General features: G+C 38.8%; 1 protein-coding gene across 1 annotated transcript in view; it reads right to left on the reverse strand.

Annotated features, from left to right (window-relative positions):
* The window catches only part of SEMA6D (semaphorin 6D), a 643,846-nt gene that overhangs the window by 471,785 nt on the left and 144,596 nt on the right, over nucleotides 1-27,465 (reverse strand). The gene's annotated exons all lie outside the window — the stretch shown is intronic.

Here is a 27,465-nt window from a genome sequence, read left to right on the forward strand (position 1 = left end):
ATGGATGTTATCATATAACCAAAACAGCATTAAGTCATATATGTGATAAGGTTCCACCTTCACTTGGGACAGAAAACATTATAAACAGAATGGTTTGATAAGCTAAAGAAGCCACTCATGATCCCATTCTCTTAAAATTTATATTTAAACTAAAGTTCAAACTGTCTGAATCAGCAACAGCTACCCTAAGCTCAACAGCAATAACTAAAACAGCTACAGTTCTATTAAATATTAGTTGTCCAATCATTTTAGGTATTTTACTAAAAATGCAAGTACAGATGAACCAATTTTTGCATTAGAAATATGAATTTCATCTCCTTTCCCATCCGCCAAATTTCTGTGAAAGTGATATAATAAAGCAAACATCAAAAGTTATATTTAAGTAGAAGGGCCAGGTCTGACTGTGGAGACTGGTGGTAATGACAGAATGGTCTGTGGTTTGCTCCTATCGCTAGAGGCCATGTGAAAATAAACCCTTGCTAACAGAATATCTCGAGTATCAAATCCCCAAAACACACAAATGTTTGACCCTATATTCAGCATTACTGTTTGCAATTCAGTTTTCCAAATTTGTTTTCCAACATTTATTTCAGTTCAGTCAATTCAGTCGCTCAGTCGTGTCTGACTCTTTGCAATCCCATGAATCGAAGCACCCCAGGCCTCCCTGTCCATCACCAACTCCTGGAGTTCATCGAAACTCATGTGCATCGAGTCGGTGATGCCATCCAGCCATCTCATCCTCTGTCGTCCCCTTCTCCTCCTGTCCCCAGTCCCTCCCAGCATCAGCGTCTTTTCCAATGAGTCAACTCTTTGCATGAGGTGGCCAAAGTATTGGAGTTTCAGCCTTAGCATCAGTCCTTCCAATGAACACCTAGGACTGGTCTCCTTTAGAATGGACTGGTTGGATCTCCTTGCAGTCCAAGGGACTCGCAAGAATCTTCTCTAGCACCACAGTTCAAAAGCATTAAATTCTGTGCTCAGCTTTCTTCACAGTCCAACTCTCACATCCATACATGACCACTGGAAAAACCGTAGCCTTGACTAGATGGACCTTTGTTGGCAAAGTAATATCTCTGCTTTCAATATGTTATCTAGGTTGGTCATAACTTTCCTTCCAAGGAGTAAGCGTCTTAATTTCATGGCTTCAGTCATCATCTACAGTGATTTTGGAGCCCCCCAAAATAAAGTCTGACACTGTTTCCACTGTTTCCCCATCTATTTCCCATGAAGTGATGGGACCAGATGCCGTGATCTTAGTTTTCTGAACATTTATTTAGTAGCTGCTATACGATGACATATGTAAAGTGGGGCTTCCCTGGTGGCTCAGTAGGTAAAGAATCCATCTGCCAATGTAGGAGATGCAAGCCTGATCCCTGGAGAAGAAAACAGCAACCACTCCAGTATTCTTGCCTGGGAAATTCCATGGACAGAGGAGCCTAGCAGGCTACAGTTCCTGGGGTCGCAAAACAGTCAGACACAACTTAGCAACTATATAACAACAATATGTAAAATACAGGGTTGGTATATATACTGCTGCTGCTGCTGCTGCTGCTAAGTCGCTTCAGTCGTGTCCGACTCTGTGCAACCCCATAGACGGCTGCCGTCCCTGGGATTCTCCAGGCAAGAACACTGGAGTGGGTTGCCATTTTCTCCTCCAATGCATGAAAGTGAAAAGTGAAAGTGAAGTCGCTCAGTTGTGTCGGACTCTTAGCGACCCCATGGACTGCAGCCTACCAGGCTCCATGGGATTTTCCAGGCAAGAGTACTGGAGTGGTATATATAAGCCCCTATTTATTAGCTGAGTTTCTCCCCCACTGAATGCCCCAGTTTAGGAGTTCAGAGCAGGTTTTACAAGAGTGTGTGTGTGTGTGTGTGTGTGTGCGTGTGTTCGTTGCTTAGTCTTGTCTGACTCTTTGCAAACCCATAGACTGTAGCCCACCAGGCCCCTTTGTCCACAGGATTCTCCAGGCAAGAACACTAGATTGGGTTGCCATTTCCTTCTCCATTTACAAGAATAAACAGTTTGTTAAAAGCCTACTAATCTCCAATTGTTGTTTTTATATTCATTCTATGAAATTCTACAATTTTTTAGATCAAGATCAGTGAAATTAGAAGCTTGATTTGTGATAAAGGGACATGACTGGTTTATCATGAAAACATACTTATGTGACCACACACAGACACACACACATACACACACACACAAACACATTTCCTCAGTGGTGTTGGAGAAATAAAATGCTCTTTATTGTACTGACTTCTGAAATGAGTAAACTGCTCTGAAGCTGATGTGAAATCATTCTCCAATAATAGACCCTACTTTGTTAATTTTTTGTTGTATTGTTATTGTGCACTACACAGTAATGGTATGAACCCTTCAAGGGTTATTTCATCTTCCATGGATGAGGAGTTTATCTCCATGGAGCAATAACCAAGATCAAGCCAGTCTTTTATTCTTGAATGTATTCAATAACATTAGCATTGAGACCAAATTTCAATTTACTCCAGGCAGTTACCAAAATCTGTTTTTATATTAGTCCTTATCTCTAGATTCATATTTTTTATAATGATCTCAATTCCACTTTCTAGCATCTTTTGGTACTAGCAATGCCTGCTTAAATGCAGTTAAAATTCATTATAACACTTTATTTATACTAGAGACCCACACAATATTTTCTATGAAAATAGAATTCACATTTTAAAACAAACAGAAAAAGACCCTTCAAGCAGCAGAACCACTTGATAATATTCCCTGTCTTTACATTCAAAACATCTTGGCATATTGATAAGGTGATGAGGCTTGATCCTGCAAATGCTTCTTCTCTGGGCTTAACCAGATGCACCAACATGCCCGGTGGAGTCATGAACAGTGAGCAAATAAACAAAGTGCCTCTGCCTCATGGAGATGTTACTCTGCACCTGCAAAATCTCAAATAACGTCCTTTGATGAAGAAATCAAATCAAATCCACAAAAACTGCCTTCTGCTTTTCTAAAGAAAGTTATCAACATGCCTAGCAGTATTGCTCCTAAGAAATATGACTCTTTTCTGTGTGGAAGAAGTGGGCTTAGATCAATGACTGTGGGCTGAACCACTCTGCGTTTATACAGTGGAGAGAAAAACAGAGAAACCGAGGTCCTTCCTCCGGGATCTGCTCTGGCATTTGTGGAGGATGGACCTCAGTAGATTCTGTCATTAGATCCCATCCCATATCCCTGAAGCACAGATCCACAGGGTCGGTACAGCACCTGCTTGGCTAAGAACAAGGCCAGTCACACGGTTTCTCATTTCTGTTATTTTATTGTTTCTTCCATCACAAATGCCTCTCCCATTCTCTACTGAACATCTCTCATTCTCTCTTCAAGATACTACCTAAACATCACCTCTGAAAGGTATTCCCTGAGTCCTCCTGTAGAATTAGTTACTGGTGGTAGGGCTTACCAGGTGGCGCTAGGAGTAAAGAACCTGCCTGCCAACGCAGGAGACATAAGAGACGTGGGTTGGATCCCTGGTTTGGGAAGATTCCCCGGAGGAGGGCATGGGAACCCACTTCAGTATTCTTGCCTGGAGAATCCTATGGACAGAGGAGCCTGGCAGGCTACAGTCCACAGGGTTGTAAAGAGTCAGACGTCTGAAGCGACTTAGCATGCACGCATGGTATGGTATAGCAGGAAACAAGTGTGTGTGTGTGTGTGTGTGTGTGTGTGTGTGTGTGTATGCACATGCTGGAATTAAGAAGGCCTGGGTTTGAATACTAGCTTAGGCAATGACCAGCTGCACGATCTTGGGCACATTATTTAAAATGCAACAATTCTGTTTCCCTACCTATAAACTTTTCTCATAGATTTTTTGAGATTTGAGATTATATATTGTTTTCCTGGTGGCTCAGATGGTAAAGCGTCTGCCTGCAGTGAGGGAGACCTGGGTTCGATCCCTGGGTTGGGAAGATCCCCTGGAGAAGGAAATGGCAACCCACTCCAGTACTCTTGTCTGGAAAATTCCATGGACTGAAGAGCCTGGTAGGCTACAGTCCATGGGGTTGCAAAGAGTCGGACACGACTGAGCGACTTCACGTATTGTTATTGACTGAATGCTTGTGTCCCTCCAAAAACTTCATATGTTGAAACATTAACCTTCAAAGTGATGGTATTTAGAGGGGAGGACTCTGGGAGTTGATTAGGTGGGGCCCTCATGAATGAGATTAGTGCCTTTATAGGAAGAGACCACAACGGAAGTAGTGATAGCCTGTATGTATAGTCCTCATGTGTACAGTGCTATTCTATGTGTTTTTATATACTGTCATTAATCCTCACACCAACTCTATGACGAAGCCCCAATGTCTCTGTCCTTCTCCATTTACACAAGAGGAAATAGACAAATACAGACATTAGATAATTTTTCCAAAGTCACATTGCAAATAACCAACACAGGTTCTATTTAAACCCAGGCATGGTGTGTAATAGGTATTTGTTAAATGAAGTAAAGGAAGAGGAAGTAAAAAACTGGCCACACATATATTATTTTAGCTTTATATCTAAATAGGTATGCTAGGCATGTTAAGAGGCAAAATTTGAAATTATTTCAATTAGATTATTGAACTACACTTTTAAAAATAGATTTTAATGGAATAGAAGGGCAAAAGCCAGGGACTGCCTCAAAACAGAGTATCTAGATATTTACACAGCAAGATGGAAGAACCTCAGAAACTCTCCTGTCCTAAAGTATTTTCCCCATATATTTCTAATTTCTACCATAGGGACACAGCTGAATTTCTGGAAATAATATACCAAGTCCATGAGATTCCCCAGGCAAGAAATGCTGGAATGGGTTGCCACTTCCTTCTCCAGGGGATCCTCCTGATCCAGGGATTGAACCTGTGTCTCCTGCATTGGCAGGCAGATTCTTCCCAGGTGGGTGCCACCTGGGAAGCCCAAGTTGATTGACACTGACATATTAATGATTTATTATGCAAGGAATGTTTGACTATTGGTTTTTCAAGGTGAAGGAGAAAAGAGATTATGAAGGGAGTGAAAGAACATAAATAGAATATATCTCTTATCCAGTTTATTTAAATGGCATGCATTCATTTTTTGGGGAAAAGGAGCAGATTCTTGGACTGTAGCCTGCCAGGTTCCTCTGTCCATGGGATTCTCCAGGCAAGAATACTGGAGTGGGTTGCCGTTATACCTTCTCCAGGGGATCTTCATAACCCAGGGATAGAACTTGTATCTGTTATGTCTCCTGCATTGGCAGGTGGGTTCTTTACCAATAGTGCCACCTGGGAAGCCCTAAAATCTGGCCTGCATTCATTCTTTTGGACAAAGGAGCAGATTCTCACTAGGTTAATAGAAGAAAACATACAGCAAAACACTGTTACTTTGGACATTCATTATTAGCAATGGATTTTCAAGTATCTCCAGTTAGTTCCAGCCACCTAGTGCCTGTAGTGTGATTAGGGATGCCCAGCAGGTCATAGTAACAAGAACTAGTCTGAAAAGACCAGAAACTCTTATCAATGTTCTCAGTTGTTACTTGGAGGAAAATAGCTATGTACTTTCTGTCAGAAGAGTCTGCTCCATTTAATTTTCAGCATTGGCTGTGAATAGGTCTTCATTCATTGGAAGAAATGCCAACTATGTTGGGTTGGGTTTTAACTTACGTTTTCATTTTTACCAATTACTCAAAAATTGTCCCTGACATTCCAAGGTAAGTCAGCTTTCTGTTAAGAAATATGTTCAAAAATAAACAAAGAAAAAAAAAGAAAAAGAAATACGCTTCAACGGAATCACAAAAGCTATGGTAGGAGTACAAGTTGTCATCATTTATGCAAATACCAGTTCTGCTAGAGTTGAGTGGGATTCTGCTAGAGTTGGGTGGGACAGTATTAACTTTTTTTTTAATGCAGAAAGAAAAAGAAAAACCCCCAAAAAATCACTTAAGACAGAAACCTGGCACCATTCCTAGATGAGAAGATTGTACTTTTAAAACTCTTTTTTTAAAATATAAAAATAGAGAAAGAGATTAGCAAATCTTTTATTCAACTCTTACTATGTCACCACAGAATATCACTATAATTATTCTGTTTCTAAGTTTGAATTGCCTTTATTTGATTTTTATTTAAAATCATAAAACTCTTCTCCCTTATACTTTGTGTTATCATCTGGTGGTTGAACTTCCAGTCACCTCAATCCTTTCAAACACAGCTACAACCTGGAGGCAAAATGACAGTCACGGAAGAAGTTTTAGGGATCAAATTTAAGCTCCTTGTTTTCCCTATGCAGTCCAGGGATATTAAAAGATTTCTCAGACACACGAACAAATGAAGGCAAGGTGACACAGGGCAACAAGTGAAGGCAAGGTGACACAGGGCAACAACCTTGGTCTGCTGACACTACTCCACTGCCTTCCAAAACTGCTTTCTGCCTTTGAAAGGAAAGCCTGAGCAACATGAAAAGCTAGTCTCCTGGGGGCCCTTTACTTACTAGGAGAGACGGACACGCCTGCCAATAGAGTTCACTGTTGGAATATGGCTTAGCAAAACTGAAACTACTAAACTAAGTCTTTGTCTCATCCTTCCTTTGAGATACAGAGAGCAACAGTTTCCTGATGGCGGTATATACATTGTGAACCAACATTTTATAAGGATTATATAATATTTTTAAAACTGTATGAGGTATAATCAATGTAATAAAATGTCCATATGTTAAGATATATATTTAGACACACAGATTTGTATTCTGTTACAATAGATAAGCTCACACTTCCTAAAAGTCTGTTAAAAGTAATCATACAATATGATTTTTGGGGGTATGGCTTCCTTAACTCAGCTTTATTACTTTGAGATTCATCCATGTTGCAGCACATATCAATAGTGCATTTTTTAATAATGGCAGTGTAGTTCTCCATTGTATTGTTGTACAACGTTTGTTTAACTATTCACTTTTTGACGGACATTTGTTTGGGTCATTTCTAGTTTGGGGCCATGAGAAATAAATGTAAATGTAAATAAATTCTACATATATGAACATTCATGTACAGTTCTTTATAAGAACACATGGTATCGTTTCTCTTTGGTGAGTGTCTCGGTGTCGAATGACTGTTTATTTAGTTAGCTTTTTAGGAAAATGACAAATTATTTTCTCAAATGGTTGTACCATTTTACAGTCCCACAAGGAGAATATGAAAGTTCCAATTATCTAAATCCTTGACATAGCGTGGTCAGTCTTTTAATTTCACATCCCAAAAGATGTGTAGTAATATCTCACTGTAATTTTAATTTGTATTTCTCTAATGACTAGTGATGTTGAACATCTTTTATGTGTTTATTTGTCAACTTGTATATCTATGTTGATGAAGTGTCTGTTCAAATCTTTAGTCCAATTTTTAATTGAGTTGTTTGTGATCTTACTATTGATTTTGAGAGTGCTTTTAAGTCCTGGATTTATGCTCTTTATCAGATAGATGACTGATCTGTGTCTTGTCTTTTCAATCCCTTAGCACTGTCTGATGAAGATGCAAAGTTTTAATTTTGATAAAATTCATTTTATCAATATTTTCTTTTATGGATTATGCTTTTGGTTTCATACCTAAGAAATCATTGCCTGACACAAGGAAACAAAGGTTTTCTCTTCTGTTTTGTTTTCTTCTTGAAGTTTTATAGTTTTGAGTTTTACATTTAGGCCTGTGATCCAAAAATCAACTTAATTTTTTTGTATATTGCTTACTAGTAATTTTTTAATGTATAGCATTCAGTATTGCGGGGAGCCGGCAGGAGGCACTCCACCCATGGCAAAAGTCATGAGGAAGGAGGCTCAACATACGCAAAGGCGGAATCGAGCCTCAGGAGTCCCCCTGGAAATCCTCGAGCATCTACCCCCATAACCAGAGCCTGCCTACTTTACTACTTTGTGCTCTCACCTACACCTCTGACTTTACAGGGGGCTGTCCCCCACCACCTCTTTCGGAGAAGGAGTTAACTTAGAGCTCCAGTTAATAATAATTCCTGGGCGTGATAGGAGTGTTTCAACCTACAAACTCCTCTGAAGGTTCTCTAGCCTGCCTGACAGGCTTGTCTGGCCACATGTGATTGCTCACAGCCTCCCAACCATGAGAGGCACGAGATGCTTTAAACCTTCTAAAAACAGGTTCCTTAGAAAAGTTAGAAAACCATTAGTTTAAGTATAGTGGGCTGATTAGAAATTGTATTGATGAAGGGTTTTTCATTTGTTGAGCCAATGTTTGTTGCTGAGTCTCCACATCCCCTGCCCTTACACACATTAATGAATATATAGAAGAAATAAGTATTAACCTTTGATATTAATCATGTTAGACCTTAGGCTAAGTAAATTCTTTCCTTAATTAAAACCCACTACACCCTTACTCTATAGGAATGTAACTTTATCTGGTACCTTTGGAAGGTGGAGTCTGTTTTAAGAATAATCACCCCTGGAGAAATAAGTGTCCTGGTTGACTGACTGCTGTCATAAGGAGAGGGTCATAAATTGTCAGCAGGCCCCCTGGCCAGAAGATGATGTAACACCCCTAAGACCTCTGTATACATTTGTATGAAGCACCTGACTTTGATAAAAGTCAGGACTGCTGACCCCGTGTGACTTTTGCATAAGATCTCAGTGTATAACAGTAGACCATGGAAAATAAAGAATTGGGATCAGTTCCTTGAAAGACTGGTCTCCCCATATCTCTCTCTCAAACTCTGGGCTGAATCTCCATCTGGAGCGCGGAACCCACCATGCTTACTAATTATGCCTGGGCTTCTAAGATCCGACCGGGGAGGCCTCAGTGTCTCCTCTCCTTCGGGAGAACGGAAGGACGCCTGCAGCCTATGTAAGTGGTACAAACTTCTTGTCTTGAAGTTTTATTGGTCTCCCGCGTAAACCAAGCTACTCAGCCTCTTTTCTCCACTGAATTTTCCTACTGAGCTATCCTCATTCTATTACTCTTTATATCTCTAATTAATATCTAATTGAAGCTATTGTATCCTGATCCTCGCCGATGCCGTCCCTGCTTCGAACTCCCTGGATCAGCCGGGGCTGGACCCAGGCAAAGTATGGATCAAAGTTGTTTTATTTTTGTTTTCATATGGCTATCTGTTAGTTCCAGCATCACTTGTTTAATACTTTCTCTGCAGAAATGCACCTGATCCTGTGTTGTAAATCAACTGTCTATATATGAGTTGATCTATTTCTGCATTCTTTATTCTATTCCATTGATCTGTCTACCTTTACTTCAATACCATACTGTCTTGATTACTGCAGGCTTATAACTCTTACAATCTGTAGTGTCAGTCCTCCAAGTTTATCCTTTTCAAAGTCACTTTGGAATTTTAAGTCATTTGTATTTCCATATGTATTTTAGAATGAGTTTTCAATTTTGACAAAAATCCCTGCTATAATTTGATTTGGAATTGTGTTTTATCCATAGACCCATAAAAGGAGAATTGACATCCTAACAATATCAAGTTTTCCAACTCATAAACACAGTATATGGATGCACTTATTTAGATATTCTTTAATTTTTTTAATAGTTTTATAGTTTTTAATGTATAGATCATACATATCTTTTTTGCATATTTACTAAGTAGCTCATATTTTTGTTTCTAAATGGCTTTGATTTTTTATTTTAATTAACAAAAATTCATTGCGAATCCATAACACTATTGATCTTACATGTTATATAATCTTGCTGAACTCACTTCTTAAATAGTTCCCCCACACCCCTTCGGTAGATATCACTAGATTTTCAAGGGCTTCAACAATAGCTCAGTTGGTAAAGAATCCACCAGTAATGCAGGAGACCCTGGTTCGATTCCCAGAGGGTTGAGAAGATCTGCTGGAGAAGGGACAGGCTACCCACTCCAGTATTCTTGGGCTTCCCCTGCGGCTCAGCTGATAAAGAATTTGCTGCAATGTGGGAGACCTGGGATGGATCTCTGGGTTGGGAAGATCCCCTGGAGAAGGGAAAGGCTACCCACTCTAGTATTCTGGCCTGAAGAATTCCATGGACTGTATACCCCATGGGGTCACAAAGAGTTGGACACAACTGAGTGACTTCACTAGATTTTCTATATAGACATTCATGTTGCCTGCAATTAAAAGAGCTTTAGTTCTTTTCTCCTACTTAGATGACATTTTCTTTTCTTGCCATACTATGCCACCTAGAATTTCCAGTACAATGGAATTCCAGCACTGATGAGTAATTAACTGAATTAATTACTGATTAATTTATCAAGGGGGACACTTTGCAGATCTCTGGCATTCTCCGTTCTATTCTCTCTTCTCAGGATTTCTTGCCCTAGGAACTCTAGACACTTTGAGCTTCATATTCTCAACTCAGGGAGTATATCAGGCTCCTCCTTGATTTCTCCTCCTTGTGCTGTGGCCAGAAAACTCTACAAAGAGAGTAAGTTGGGGCAATCATAGATCCAACTTGGCTTTTTCTCTTTCAGGAATCACTGTCCTTCCTTGCCTGACATACAGTGTCTTGAAAACTGTTATTACATACATTTTGTCCATTTTATTGGTTGCTTCAGACAGGACTATAAACCTACTCTTTTTTACTTCATCTTGGCTAGAAATAGAAGTCCTTATATATTTGTTTTAATGTACACTAAAACATAACTGACAATTACACTGGTAATGCAAGAGTGATATAATTTTCTCATAAAATCCTGTAAGCAAAAAATAGTCTATTTTTAAAAGTAACACATGTAATATAATGCTGATAAATTGATGATGCAGCAAGAAGCCTGAAGGTAGTACTAAAATTGTTAGTTTACAAAGCATTATAATAGGAAGTAAATTAAAAGTAAAGGTGGGTAAGGGCTTACACTGAAAGGAGATCAACCAGGAAGCCACAGGTGACACTAGAATAAAGCAACAAATCTAGATGCCTTGAAAGTAATTTGTGTTTATTTAGTGTAGAGTCAAGGGGATTGTACCCAGCAAAAGTTATTTTGCTAATCACTGTACTAAAGAACATTATAAATTTAGTTCTTAATGATAACTGTAGATTAAAAAAATTTTTTAAACTGTGTTTAGGATACTATGATACAGAAAGTAATCATAATACCTTTTAGGCACAATTCAATAAACACTTGTTAAAGTTTCTTGCTCCAGGACATAAGACTTAGAGATTTTGGCAATGGCAACCCACTCCAGTACTCTTGCCTGGAAAATCCCATGGGCAGAGGAGCCTGGTAGGCTGCAGTCCATGGGGTCGCTAAGAGTTGGACACGACTGAGCGACTTCACTTTCACTTTTCACTTTCCTGCATTGGAGAAGGAAATGGCAACCCACTCCAGTGTTCTTGCCTGGAGAATCCCAGGGACGGGGGAGCCTAGTGGGCTGCTGTCTACGGGGTCGCACAGAGTCAGACATGACTGAAGCAACCCAGCAGCAGCAGCAGAACTTATTTATTGAGAACATCTTAATAGTGTTTTCCGAAAACTACTGAAGAACAGATGCTATTGTTCATTACTTTGTAAACGATTGAGAATAAAGTAATTTGGTGTTCTAAGGCAAACAAGAAACAATTTCAATGAATTTCAAAGGCTCAGGCCCAAATATGTCAGGCAGTCATGCAGTGATCTTTCAGATTTGTAGGTGGAAGGACAGTGGGGAGGGAATAAACTTGAGGTTAATACTAGGGACACTTTGCTTCCCAGATGTCACAAGAAATATCACAAGCAGAAAAGCAGGGCCCTGAAGTCCCATAATAATAAATTTAGATTTGTGCAACTATTTCTGGAATAACGTGCCTCATTCAAATTGTGCATAAGATCACTGCAGAATGATACTTTAAATCCCATAAAGCTGTTTAATAATATTTATTTATAATTTTACAGTTAAGAAAGTACTTGATCACATCTTATCTCAACTTTAACACTGAGATAAAACTAGAGACAGAGTTACAAATATCCCTACATGTGACCTGTACAAAATTATAAAGTTGCTAAGTGGCAAAACTGGGAAATGGACATGTATCTCTTTATTTCCCAAACCTGTGCTTTTTACAACATGCAAAAGTAAGTTTGGGTCTCATTTCTAATTCTATTTTTGATCCCTCAGTTCAGTTCAGTTCAGTTCAGTCGTTCAGTCGTGTCCGACTCTTTGTGACCCCATGAATCGCGCAGCACGCCAGGCCTCCCTGTCCATTTTTGATCCCTAGTAGCATTTAAAACTTACGCTGAATCTACTGGCAGGGTTGAGAGGTCACTAAATCTCCTAAAGTGATTTCATATATATGGACTTTTTAAATGAGAAAAAAAGGTCCAACACTCTAAGACTCAAAATGGGTTAAAAAGTCCTACTTGCTCCAGATAGCTTTGGAATGATCATTTAAGCTAAAGTTATAAATCTCTCAGCTCTCAACACTTCCAACAGTTCCTCCCATTCCAATGGCATGACAGGATTTTGGATATTAAATCAGTAAACACCAGAAACCTAAGAGAGGTCAGAGTGGTGTTTCAACTTCTATTTGAATCAGTGCTTTCCTACCGCCTGGGGTTATGGTGCTAACAACATGATTTAACTCCATAGTCTTATATCTGCAAAATGTTTCCATTAGCCAACTGAAACCAACTCTAGGGATTCAGCTGAAAGCTTCCAGATTTTGCCCCTGGGGGAAAAAAAAAGTAAATACCGTCTAAAAAGAGTGATTTCAATTAGAGATGTAAAGCCATAAATACATATTATTTTCTCCTGAGAGCAGGAGTTGACCACTTTCCTGAAAAGGGAAACTGAGTAGATAACAATACATGACCAAGTAGAAGAGTACAGAGTCCTCTATTCTCCCTAGAGAAGGTGTGGCAGAATTATCATTCCAGTTATGCATTGTCCCAAGCAACCCTTTGACTTTTTTTTTTAGATTAGCACCTAAGTAGGCTGTTTTGCCTAGTTCAAGAACACAGCTGGTTCCACAGGAATGATTTACTTGGACCACTGCCATCTTCTCCAATGTTTTCTCCCCCTTCTTAATTTTTCCAGCCGTTTCTTCTGCAACAGTGGCCTGTCATCCATCGGCAGGCTCCCAGACATCTCTGGAACCTCAGCTCCTACAATTATTAATTCTTCCCCTCTGCTCCTTATGGAGAAGGAAATGGCAACCCACTCCAGTATCCTTGCCTGGAAAATCTCATGGACACGGTAGCCTGGTGGGCTGCAGTCCATGAGGTCGCAAAGAGTCAGGCATGACTGAGCGACTAACACTTACTTACACTTACTCTCCTCCATATCCTAGCTTTTCTTCACATCTACCAACCATGCTTCTACCTCAGGGTCTTTATACCCTGAGGTACAAAGAATGTCTTCTACCCTAGAGAGCCACATAGCTTGCTTCTTCACTTTACTTAGGTCTTTGCCACCTTATTAAAGACCACCCTATAAAAAACAGTGACCTTCATGCTTCCAATACTATTCCCCTTACCCTGTTTCATTTTTTTCTTTATACCCCTTGGAAACACCGAGAATATTATGTATTTATTTGTTTACTGGTGTGCCTCAGTCCATGGGGTCACACGGTCAGACACCACTGAGCGACTGAACTGAACTGATTTGTTTACTCGTTTGTTTTCTGCCTTTCCCAATTAGAAGGTAACTTCCATGAGTGCAGGCGTTTTGCCTATCTTGTTTTCCTGATAATATCCAGCAACTAGAGTAATATGTAGAAAAAGGAAGTGCTCAGTGAATCTTTGCTGACTGACCGAATAAATGATGTATATCATCAAATAAAATTGGCTTCCTAATTTTCCATTACATGTTATGACACATGCCATCAAATTTTAGGTATTACTTCCGGGATCAATATGAATGAGACTATTGCCATCTAGACACTTGGATAAACTGTTACAAAGGGAACAGTGAGGTCTTGCCTAGTCTTTTGATCTGAAGTATTAAGCCCAAACCAAGAAACACCTGGAGTAACAGGCAAATTTGGCCTTGGAATATGGAATGAAGCAGGGCAAAGACTAATAGAGTTTTGCCAAGAAAATGCACTGGTCATAGCAAACACCCTCTTCCAACAACACAAGAGAAGACTCTATACATGGATATCACCAGACAGTCAACACTGAAATCAGACTGATTATATTCTTTGCAGCCAAAGATGGAGAAGCTCCATACAGTCAACAAAAACAAAACCAGGAGCTGACTGTGGCTCAGATCATGAACTCCTTATTGCCAAATTTAGACTTAAATTGAAGAAAGTGGGGAAAACCACTAGACCATTCAGGTATGACCTAAATCAAATCCCTTATGATTATACAGTGGAAGTGAGAAATAGATTTAAGGGCGTAGATCTGATAGAGTGCCTGATGAACTATGGACTGAGGTTCGTGACACTGTATAGGAGGCAGGGATCAAGACCATCCCCATGGAAAAGAAATGCAAAAAAGCAAAATGGCTGTCTGGGGAGGTCTTACAAATTAGCTGTGGAAAGAAGAGAAGCAAAAAGCAAAGGAGAAAAGGAAAGATATAAGCATCTGAATGCAGAGTTCAAAAGAATAGCAAGAAGAGATAAGAAAGCCTTCCTCAGCGATCAATGCAAAGAAATAAGAGGAAAACAACAGAATGGGAAAGACTAGAGATCTCTTCAAGAAAATCAGAGATACCAAGGGAACATTTCATGCAAAGATGGGCTCGATAAAGAACAGAAATGGTATGGACCTAACAGAAGCAGAAGATATTAAGAAGAGGTGCAAAAATAGACAGAAGAACTGTACAAAAAAGATCTTCACGACCCAGATAATCACGATGGTGTGATCACTCAACTAGAGCCAGACATCCTAGAATGTGAAGTCAAGTGGGCCTTAGAAAGCATCACTACAAACAAAGCTAGTGGAGGTGACAGAATTCTAGTTGAGCTATTTCAAATCCTGAAAGATGATGCTGTGAAAGTGCTGCACTCAATATGCCAGCAAATTAGGAAAACTCAGCAACGGCCACAGGACTGGAAAAGGTCAGTTTTCATTCTAATCCCAAGGAAAGGCAATGCCAAAGAATGCTCAAACTACCGCACAATTGCACTCATCTCACATGCTAGTAAGTAATGCTCAAAATTCTCCAAGCCAGGCTTTAGCAATACGTGAACCGTAGACTTCCAGATGTTCAAGCAGGTTTTAGAAAAGGCAGAGGAACCAGAGATCAAATTGTCAACATCTGCTGGATCAACAAAAAAGCAAGAGAATTCCAGAAAAACATCTATTTCTGCTTTATTGACTATGCCAAAGCCCTTGACTATGTGGATCACAATAAACTGTGGAAAATTCTGAAAGAGATGGGAATACCAGACCACCTGACCTGCCTCTTGAGAAGTCTGTATGCAGGTCAGGAAGCAACAGTTAGAACTGGACATGGAACAACAGACTGGTTCCAAATAGGAAAAGGAGTACGTCAAGGCTGTATATTGTCACCCTGCTTATTTAACTTCTATGCAGAGTACATCATGAGAAATTCTGGGCTGGAAGAAGCACAAGCTGGAATCAAGATTGCCGGGAGAAATATCAATAACCTCAGATATGCAGATGACACCACCCTTATGGCAGAAAGTGAAGAGGAACTCAAAAGCCTCTTGATGAAAGTGAAAGTGGAGATTGAAAAAGTTGGCTTAAAACTCAACATTCAGAAAATGAAGATCATGGCATTTGGTCCCATCACTTCATGGGAAATAGATGGGGAAACAGTGGAAACAGTGTCAGACTTTATTTTTTGGGGCTCCAAAATCACTGCAGATGATGATTGCAGCCATGAAATTAAAAGACGCTTACTCCTTGGAAGGAAAGTTATGATCAACCTAGATAGCACATTCAAAAGCAGAGACATTACTTTACCAACAAAGGTCCGTCTAATCAAGGCTATGATTTTTCCTGTGGTCATGTATGGATGTGAGAGCTGGACTGTGAAGAAGGCTGAGCGTCGAAGAATTGATGCTTTTGAAATGTGGTGTTGGAGAAGACTCTTGAGAGTCCCTTGGACTGCAAGGAGATCCAACCAGTCCATTCTGAAGGAGATCAGCCCTGGGATTTCTTTGGAAGGAATGATGCTAAAGCTGAAACTCCAGTACTTTGGCCACCTCATGCGAAGAGTTGACTGATTGGAAAAGACTCATGCTGGGAGGGATTGGAGACAGCAGGAGAAGGAGGCGACACAGGATGAGATGGCTGGATGGGATCACAGACTCAATGGACATGAGTCTCAGTGAACTCTGGGAGTTGGTGATGGACAGGGAGGCCTGGTGTGCTGTGATTCATGGGGTCGCAAAGTCGGACACGACTGAGCGACTGAACTGAACTGAGGAAAGTATATTAGCATGCCTCAGCTCTCACTTATAATTCAAAAATATTCTCTTGAAGTTTTTCACCAATTTTCCTCAGATTTTGATCAATTATTTTTCATTATGACATGCATGTCAGAATAATGTGGACTATTATCAACAACAAATATTTACTCATTAAATCTTTATTAACCATAGTTCACCATAATCTAACTGGAGTACCCTTGTAGGTTTGAATAGAGCATACGTAAAATTTATGAACTTAAAAAGTCATAAGGAATAATCAAAGGTTGCCAAACTCAGTTTCCCACCTCACAAAGGAAGTCTTTCCAATAAAAATAATATATAACAAAATGACCACTTCCATGTATAGAGTTCTTAATCTTATTATTATCGAATTATGTAAGGTTACAGTAAGGGTTGTTTGAATTTGTTGAGCTGTATAACTTCCACCAGCTCCTTCCAGTAGCACAACTTAAAAGACAGGAAACAGCCACTGTAGTGGTAATACTGTGTACATGACTGGATACTCATGCACATGGGTGAATGGTTCCTATGTTTGGCGTGTTATATTGTGCATATGTACAGATCTGTTCTATGATTCAGGACCCATTCCACATAGGACCTTAATCTACTCCACAATCCTTTATCCAAGAAACTTGGTTATTTTGTGGGCACCAGGGGACCTAACCTGGCAGGCCAAGGCTTTTAAGACTGTGGACAGGCATGTCTTTCTCACGCATATCATTCTTTAAGAATGACTGATCCCACAGCCACAGCTAGATTCCAGAGGGAGAGCTCTGCTCTTGATTTAAAGCTTAAGTGCACTTAGAAAATCATCTTGAATTTCATCCCAACAGGGGAAAAACACAGCTTGAATGGTAAAAGAAAGCTGCCGTCTCCCCTTTTTGTGCCACCCAGGGTACATCCCCAAGTTCTTTCTGGTTACATTTAACCATAGAAACAACAGGACAATGGACAGTTGGTGAAAGCCTTGAGTTTAAAAATACACTGTCAAGGCCAGAACCTATTTCCGACACAGACTCAATGCTCAGACTGTTTCTGCTGCCTGCCTTTCTAGTAGCGCCTTTCCCTGGCTGACATGTCCAAAGCTGGGGTAGGAACCTGAGAGTTTCTTCAGTCTCACAAGCATTTTTTGATCTCTGCTCAAGGTCACATTAATATGCACAAACCAATTAAAGCCCAGTTATCATGTAAACAAGGGGGCAGTGTTTGCTGGCACTGCCACATGCTGTAGTGCTATTAGCTAAGGAAAAGTAGAATTACCAAAGATGTCTTGTTAGGTGCCTTAATGCCATTTACACTCCTTCTTCAGATAAGTAAGCTAATTAGAAACAGACTTTAGTTTCAGCACTTCTCATTCAAAATCTAACACTTTGGAAGAATGATAATGAAGAGGAAGAGAGGTGAGTTTCCTGCCAGAGCTGTGCACAGATTTAGGGCAAAGTCAGGGCTGTTTTACTGAACTCTTCATTCCAAGACTGTAACTGATTCAGTCATCATTGCATCAGGCTGTGGCTGGTGCAATATGAGAACTGGGAATGTATTAAGTGACTGAAAACATAGACTGTGGTTGTTAATATATCTTCCTATGTTGTCTCTCCCCATAATGGCTAGAGACAGAAACATTCACCACAGGCCTATTCTTGACTTCTGTTTTTATTTACCCCTCAGTCTTTTCATTTTTAAATAATATTTTCATTATGGAAAAATTTGACAATGTAGAAAAAAATAGAGAGGACAATAAAATTCACCTTTAATTATACCATCGGAAGATACTACCGGTATTCTGTTTTGCTGTATTTCCTTACATACTCCTGACCCCAAACTCATAATTATACATATGTCTATGCACTATTTTTAAAAGAAAAACTAGTTGTATTATATATTTAGCTTCATACCCTGTTTTGTCTAAAGAATACAATAATCATTTTCTCATATAATTAAGATGAAAATACAATTTAGAGATTGTATCATATTCTGTCATATGAAAGTACAATATTTGCTTAGGGAAATTGCTTGAAATTTAATTTTTCACTATTAAAAGTAATGCTACATTGAAGAAAGTGAAAGTGTTAATCACTCAGTCGTGTCTAATTCTTTGTGACCCCATGGATTGTAGCCTGCCAGGCTGCTCTGTCCCTTGAATTTTCCAGGTGAGAATATTGGAGTGGGTAGCCATTCCCTTCTCCAGGGGACCTTCCCAATCCAGGAATCAAATTCAGGTCTCCTGCAATGCAGGCAGATTCTTTACCATCTGAGCCACCAGGGAAGCCCACTACATTGAATATCTTTCTGTATATATCTTGGCATATATACACAATTGGCAAAGAAAAACACATGCTCATATCTCAAGTCAATGTTCATAAGCGTTAGAAAAGTAAAAATAAACAAACAAACAAAAAACAAGAATAATGTGGTCAAGGGTTGGACTATTTCAAAAGACATTCAGATTTTTCTATGGTGACCCTTTTGCCCTGTGACCTAGGATATGGGTATAGTACATTATGAAATTAAGGGCAAGAAGAATTTGCCACTATGGATTGAGGAAGGATCAGAAATTAAACTCATGACCTAGACTATTCAGATTTGATGCTCTTGCAAGAGATAAAGACTGAGATCATTCAACACAACAAAACGGCTGTGTAACATGGAGGAGGGGCCAGGCTCCTGAGCATGGCATGTAATGCTTTCACATATATAACTAAATATGCATTCTCAATACACTTTGTCCTTGCACATGTCCACATCCTTTGTCCTCTAAACAGAAATTCTCTCTCTCTCTACCTGGAATTTTATACGCACTCATTGAAGCCAACCTTGAAAGTCATTTCCTCTGAGAAGCCTTCCCCTACATTTCCAGAAAATTGTGGCTACCTCTGTGATCCCATAACATTTTGTACTGAGAAAGCAGTATTTTGTGTCCAGATTATTCTCAAATAATATTCCAGAGAATATGTCTTATTTATTTTTGTAGGTCTACTGGCTCTGGTATATGTGTGAAGTTTGATAAATGTTGGCAGAATTAAGGAGGAGCGATTCAGACTTATACCATGCAGAGTGAGCCACTCACCCCATCAACCCAACAGGCTTCCCAGCCAGGTTTAACACATATATGGAGTTAGAAACTACCATCTTAATACCTGCTTCCTCAGCCATGCCAGCTTCCCCATCCATCACTGATCACCATCTGGTCACTATTACTATTGCTACTTAGGTCTCTAACCTAAACAATGATCTTTTACATGAGATATCTTCCCCTCAATGCCTTATCCCAGACAGAAAAACAAGTGAGTGCCTGGTTACCAATGCACTGTGGGTCACCTACATCACGCTACACTCAAACATGCGAACACACACATATGCGTGCACATGTACACACACAGAGACACACAGACATCACTCATTTCAATATTCACATGAAAATACATATATACCCAGTCCCAGGTCATGCCAAGAAAGAAAAATAAAATAAAGGGAGATAGCAGATTATAGAATGAAAAGCATAACAAGAAACTACGAATGTTTTGCATGTGAGACATAGGGCCCTGGTGGGCAAGGGAGAAGGTAAATATGTAGTCAGCTAAAGGACCACCAGTTGCTAGTTATAAATAGATGCAGCAGAGGATGAGCAGCTTAGCTTTATTTTAATCTGTCACTTTACCAAGTGGGTTAGCTGGAGGCATCAGACTGGTCACAAAAGCAGCATGCAGTTCTTAAACAGCATCTTTATCATCTGATGGAGGCAATGATGACTACATTAATGGGACAACAGGAGAAATATATAGCTCTAAAGCATGTTTCTTATACTTTAGTGTGCAGGAGAAATGTCTTGGGATCTCGTTAAAAATGCAGATAGTCCCTACCCTAAATAATTTTGATTCTGTGTGTAGTAGTGGTCAAGAAACAGAATTTTTAGTAACCATTCAAGTAAATTCTGAGATACATCTGAGGGCCATTCTTAAAGGAAATACTGCTATAAAGGGAATGAAAAGAGACACAGAAGAAGGGAAGAGGCAGTGAGCTAAATTACCTACAATAACCCAAATGATGTACAGTTTTTATTTACTTATAAATTCTTATTTATTTATTTACTATACTCAGCTAAAACATTCTGACATTAATTTTACCTCATTTGTTTGAGATAATGAGGCTGAAACTTTGTAAATCCATTTATATACAAGCCTATATGTAAGTTGGAATATATATAGTGCTACCATGAGAACCATGATATAGGTTCATGCTATGAGCTGCATGGCTCATAAATGAAGAGGTTAAGAAAATGGTAAGAGAATGGCTTTCCATTCATTTTAAACACTCCTTCCACGAATCCCTTAGCTGATTCCTCAGCTTTTTCTACCTCACAAAACCCTCTGTAGTTCCCCTCTCTAGTGTTTGTAACACTTCAAATTACTTACTACCCCCATCCCCACCATGCTGTCTTGCTCACCATTTGGAACACTCCATGAAGACAGATCTCATCTGTCTTGTTCAACAGTGTGTGCCCAACACCAAGAACAGTGTCCGGGATATTTTACATCCTGAAAACTTTTGCTGAAAGAATGCAAAAGCTTTATATGGAGTGATAAACATCTACTCCAAGATAATTTAACCAAAAAGAAGAATCATGAAATAAGCAGCTTAGATTTACTGAAAAAAAATGAATGAACTCTTATCTTGATTGATGAAAATCTACTCCAATGACTTGACTGAAGGGAGAATACTTGAATGACAAGATACCAGGCACTTAAATGATAAAACAGGCATAGGAATGTTTTCCTCATCGAGTCCATTATCACCTTTTCGATAGTCCACTTCTTTCCTTCTTACTTAGTGCCAAGTTAGTGAGAGGGTGAGGACCCCAAGAGCTGAGAGGCACACTAGAGCTTGGGGATGAAGAGAAACAGCAGTTGCCAGGAGCATCAAGGTGGATCATATTCATAAGAAGGATCTCAGCTGGAGATCTGATCAGAAGACCCGCAGACCACGTTTTGGTCACCTATTTGAGGGCTACTGGGAGATGCTCTGACAATGTCTAAAGTAAATGCTGCCCTTTGACCTATAGGAGTTCAGGTATTATCTATGATTTCTGCCTTAAAATGGATGCTTTATATCTTCAAGGCTACATCAAGAACTTGAACTTGATCAGTACAGTTATTCTTTTGGGTGGGAAAATTGGATTTTTCAGGGACAAAGTCCAAGGACTACTGTCCTGGAAAAGTTTCCTTAAGTGTTCTGAAATACTCTCTTGATTAGGAGATGAGAATTCATCTCAGCTTGGCATCAAAGAAGAGCCTATGCATGCTTGCTACCTACATAGTTATCCTGAGAAACATGTTTCCTGCCTTCTTTGTTCCATCTAAGGTATGTAGAATCAATATCCAAGATTAGTTGTCTTTGTGTCTGAATTATCAGATTTTAACAGTTTGTACTGCAGCTTCCCTTGGACTATGAGCTAAGACCCACAGTCAGGAGGAGGTGACACCTGAAAGCTGGCACACCTGGCACAGTCCTGGTTCTGCCACTGACTTGCAATATATCCATGAAACCTCACGTGTAAGATGGACAGAAAGGTAACAAAAATCATAGGCATAACTCTGTGAACAATAAATGAGGAAAGGACTAAAAGTACCATGATCCTGGCATTTAGTGAGTGTTCAATAAGTAATCTTTCCTTCTCCTATCCTACTTCTCAGAAAAAGTCTTAGTTTGCTGACAAAGCCCTCTTGCATATCTAAACATTGAAAATTATGCAGAAGTACTCTCTCAGTATTTCCCAGTCCAACATACCATGCTTTCTCTCTCCTGAATGAGAAAAACATTTCTCAGTTAAATAATAATGTCCTTTATTGTTGCCTGCATCCTATCTGACATTTACCTTGGTATTCATATTTTCTACTTGTACATCACAAGTTAAGGGACAAAAAATACTATCTGAATAGGCCTGAATGTATGTACAATGATAGGTTTTCTGCTCACATAGCTTCTTAAAACAACTTTAAAATATTTAAATAGAAATGAAGAAATCACAACCTTCAATTCAAACATATCATAACTAAATGTGGTTCTTGCGAGAAGAGTGGCTCCTCACTGGTGAATTTGAATTAAAAAGTTAGAAAATATGGGGGCAATGCTATTAATGTAATGAAAATCATGCTCATGCTCAGTTGCCAAGTCGTGTCTGACTCTTGCAACCCCATGACTGTAGCCCGCCAGGCTCCTCTGCCCATGGGATTTCCCAGGCAAGAATACTGGAGAAGGTTATCATTTCCTTCTCTAGAGAATCTTCCCGACAACCCAGGGATTGAACCTGTGTCTCCTGCATTAGCAGGCAGGGTTCTTTACCACTGAGCCACCAGGGAAGCCTGTATTTAAAATATCCACAGTTTATCTTGTGCTTATTATGTGCCAGGCATTAGGCTGAGTGGTTTACATTTAGTATCTGATTTGATCCTTACAATAATGCTATGAGTTAGAGGTGGTTATCAGGATTTTATAGGTAAGGAAACATTAGATGTCAAGGGCATAGATCTAAAATCCTGGGATATGTGTTTAGAATTTTCCAGAGAGGTGTTGGTGGCCCACTCACTATAATCACATGAGTAGCCAGCCTGACATGGCTTTGGTGAGGTTGAGGGGAGGGAGATAAAAAGATTTATTGGGCATGAGAAAAGTCTTTTCATCATCTGACAAATGACAAACCCCAATTACTAAAACACACATCTAAGGAAGCCACTGATTTTTCTTCAGTGATCAGTGTTTAGCAACCAACATGTTACAAATCTCATTCCCACATTCTGAATTTCAGCTTGGCATCTTCAAAATTCCCTGTCAGATCTATTTTCAAGGTTCACATGGCAACACTGCTTGTAAACAACTCAGCCCTTACTAACGAAAATGTAAATGTAAACCAGGCTGCAACCTAACTGAAGATAGTAAGCAAATGCTGAGAAAGGGGAAGAAGATGTACTTCCCACTTGACCTGTTTGCGATTTTGATCTTCACGCACCAAGTGAATGCATTAAAAAGCAACACTTTTTGAACAAGAATGTGCACAGCAAATATTTTTAACAGACTTGGCCAGATGAGATGAAATGATTGCTCTTTTTTTTTTTTTTTTCCCCTGATTAAGAGTAGTCCTATGACTGCTACACTGGTTAATAGCAGAAGGATTATTGTCATAAGTAAAATGAAATAAAGCTTACTATAACATTTCTGTAACTCCTTTACAACTGCTCTGTTTTGAGATCTTAGGTATGATTGTGACAGAATTTAGTTTCTGATATTTTCATGCTCAGCAGTAAAGAAATTAATGAAAATTGCATTTGAGAATCTATCGCTGTAATGGTTTCTCACATGGATCCTCTCTGAAGCGGTACAGCTTAGGGAGGTTTTCACAAGGAAACATGGACAGTCGCTTTGGTTTGGACCCCTAATGTTCAAAGTAATTTAACAGCAGCCATTTTTCTGGAAAATCTTCTGAATTTCCTATAAATCTAAATCCAATTACCGATGTAGGCTCTAATAACTAGTTACATGAGATTTGATTTTTTTTTTCCCCCTGGTACCTGGGCAACTGCTCGAAGCAGCAAATTCGTGTCTCTTATAAGCAATTTTTAGATTTTTTATTTTTCGACTACAAAAGAAGCTCTTAAGATAAAATGACAATTGCAAATGAAATATCAAGATGCAAATCAGTGCTTTCATTAAAGACTTGGCAACTCTAGGCACAGAGGAGGTGCAGGCAGGGAAAGGGTATGGTGAATAGAGACGCTAAACATTAGACCCAACAACTAATAATGGAGCCAGAACAATAAGAAATGAAAGAAATGGATGTACTGGTGACCAAGGAGCCGCATAAAGGCGATTATAATGGGAGAGAGAGTTCAAGGTTTTTTCATCTTTGGAGCAGAGGCCTTGGTAGTTAATGCATTTTAAAGGGTAGGTGTTCTGTCACAGGTCGTTAGAATATGGGAAAGGAAATAATACTGACCAATCTTAGATCTGAAAACCTCCAACCCCTGTTCTTATTTCCAAAGAGTAAATAATAGTTAAGAACAATGAATAATTGAGTCTTGCCTACTCCAGAGAAAAACAGTGAATTGAGTAAGCTAGGGAAGTGTGGCAAGGCTGAGTCTAAAATCTCTGCAGTGAGCAAGGTAGGATTATGATAGGGATCAATTTAGAGAACACTTTTTTTTTTTTTTTCACATAATTATGCTAAGCAAAGCAATTCAGAGAAGTATATTAAAAATGGCCAAGAAACACAAGGAAAAATATTCAAAGTGACTAGAAAACAGAGAAATAAAAATTTTAAATGAGGCTATATTTTATTTTCCTAGCAAAAAGATTACAAAGAGTGGTGATACCATTATTTGGAGAAGGTGTGGCACACTTGGCATGCGCATATGCTACTGGCAGGACAGTGAATCACTACCACCTTTCTAGAGTGGCACTTGCAGAAATTTGTATAAAATCTGACATATTCTTTCAAAAGCTTCACAAACATATGTTCATCATAAGATTATCTGTAATAGCAAACACTCAAGCCAAAAATCAAATGCTATGAATAGAAGTTTTTAAATAAAGTAATGAATCTCATTGCCATGGAATAACAGCTTTTAAAGTGATACTGAACTATATTCATTGGTAAGGAAGGATTTAAAATGTATACCTAAGCGAAAAGAGCAGATAATAAAAGATCATATCCTATACTTACTACATCTAGACATATATAAACATATATACATATTAATAAAACCCTACAGCTACTATATATATGTGTATATATATATACACTTATAAATACATATAATAAGTATATGAACTATAAACAGTGCATAATATAAATAACATATGGGACTTTCAAGGTAGTGCAGCAGTAAAGAATCTTCCTGCCAATGCATGAGACGAAAGACACACAGGTTCAATTCCTGGGTAGGGAAGATCCCCTGGAGAAGATCCCCTGGAGGAGGAAATGGCAACCTGCTCCAGTATTTCTTGCCTGGAGAATCCCATAGACAGAAGAGCCTGGCAAGCTATAGTTTATGGCATCGCAAAGAGTCAGACATAACTGAGCACATAAATAAAATATTTATATATAACACAATTTATATATACTACATATATGCAAATACATACACACATGCGTGTGTGTGTGTGTGTGTGTGTATACATATAATAGTTGGCTTTTCTGTGTTTAAGAGAATCACTGATCATTGTTAAATAACTAAATACCTGTTACTACCCATCTTAGAACTTACAGTAATATTTTCCATATGGATAGCTATTGACTATGAAGTTTTGAAGTCTATAGTTTTGAAGATCTGTTTCTAACTCTCTTTATTTGGTATTTACATTTGAAACTAATATGCTTTCCTCCTTGACTTCTTAATACATACAGTTCTCTAAATTAGGTAAACACGGGTCAATTCACTTTTTTTTGTGTGTGAATCATAAAAGATGACACCAAACTAAATTTTATTTTGACTGATTTACAAATTCATATTTATAAAAGAAAAACACTTAGATAAATAGCTAGGCACAAGCAAATGTTAATGCAGTTACCTCTGAATTGTGAAATTCGGTATGAACTCATATGTTATGTATTGATTGTTGTTTACTTACTTTGATGTTTAAATTTGTTTTGGTCTCCTAGTCTATGTACCTTAAGAAGAAAAAGAAAGGAAAACCAGGATAACCCAAGCAAAATGCCTCTTAATATTAGACGTGTGCTTTTTCCTCAGCTGCCACAGTACCACAGTACCATGATAAACCTGGAAGATTCCTGTTTTTCCCCTAAGAGTCCCTTTTCTTCTGGCCATTCATAGATGTCTTTTGTTCCCTGAACAAATATCTTATTTCTCTTTGTCTTTCCTTATGCTGGTTCCTTTCATCAATGCTATTTATCAACTCAGAAAGAAGTTGACTTTTAAGATGATAAAACAAAAAGGTGGTGATTTTAGGGGACAAAAAGAGAAATAAGTTAGCTCCTATCTTTTCTTTTTTGTTTCTTTGGGTTTTTTCTCCCTTTTTTTTTTTTTTTTAATTGACTTCCAAAACTCCAATTGGCATTTGAAGTACAAATGCATGCTACATTTTATCCAGACAATATGAAAAGGTGAGAAATGTATATTTACCAGTTATAATATTTGGCTAAGTAAATGGTACATGGTCTGAATAATCTGACCTTTTTAATGATGAGTATATTGATGTGAATATATAAATAGATAGTCTGGTGGATGAATGGATGGCTAGATAGAAAAACACTATGACAAATATAAAACAGACATCAGACTGAGCAGGTCCAAAAAAGTCAGTACATTAACCAATTCTGCAAATATATCAACTTTTGAATTAGACTCTTCCCTTGGTGTCTAGGTAGATGAAGCAATATATTCTCACAGGGGAGAGAGAAAAATAATTGTCATTTGAGAGAAATATAAAAGCACCATGGGGCAAACACCACAGTTGCAGGCAACATTCCCCAGTGGATGCTAAAATCAATGTACAAATGTTTGAGGGGAAATAGAATGCTAGTATTAATTTAAAGGCAACCCACTCCAGTGTTCTTGCCAGAGAATCCCAGGGATGGGGGAGCCTGGTGGGCTGCTGTCTATGGGGTCGCACAGAGTCGGACACGACTGAAGCGACTTAGCAGCAGTAGCAGCATTAATTTAAGGGATCTTCTCTAAGATATTTATCAATTAGAAAGGGAAAATTAGTCACTGGACAATGGAGAAACATATTATCTTCACCAAGTGGTCAAAGTTCCTATCACCAATAATAATAGACATAGACAGCATGTATATGCTCTGATATAATGCCCTGAGAAGGGTGTGATGCTTCCCCTGTGGTATTCTTCCCCAAAGTATATAACCTCAGTTAAGTCATGAAGAAACTTCTGAAAAACTTAGGAGGCATTGTACAAAGTCAGCAGCCAGGTCTCAGTAAGAGTGTCAAGATACGAAGAACTGTCACAAATCAGAGTAAACTAGAGAGACACAGAAACTACATGCAATGTGAGATCCTGGACTGAATCCTAGGACAGAAAAACAACATGAGGGGAAGGAAAAAACTGGTGCGTTCTAATAAGGTCTGAACTTTACTGAATAGTACTTTACCAACATTAATTTCCTAGATTTAGGGAAAGCTAAGT

Source organism: Bos indicus x Bos taurus, chromosome 10, assembly GCF_003369695.1.
Source record: "Bos indicus x Bos taurus breed Angus x Brahman F1 hybrid chromosome 10, Bos_hybrid_MaternalHap_v2.0, whole genome shotgun sequence".
In the NCBI taxonomy this organism is placed as follows: Eukaryota; Metazoa; Chordata; class Mammalia; order Artiodactyla; family Bovidae; genus Bos; species Bos indicus x Bos taurus.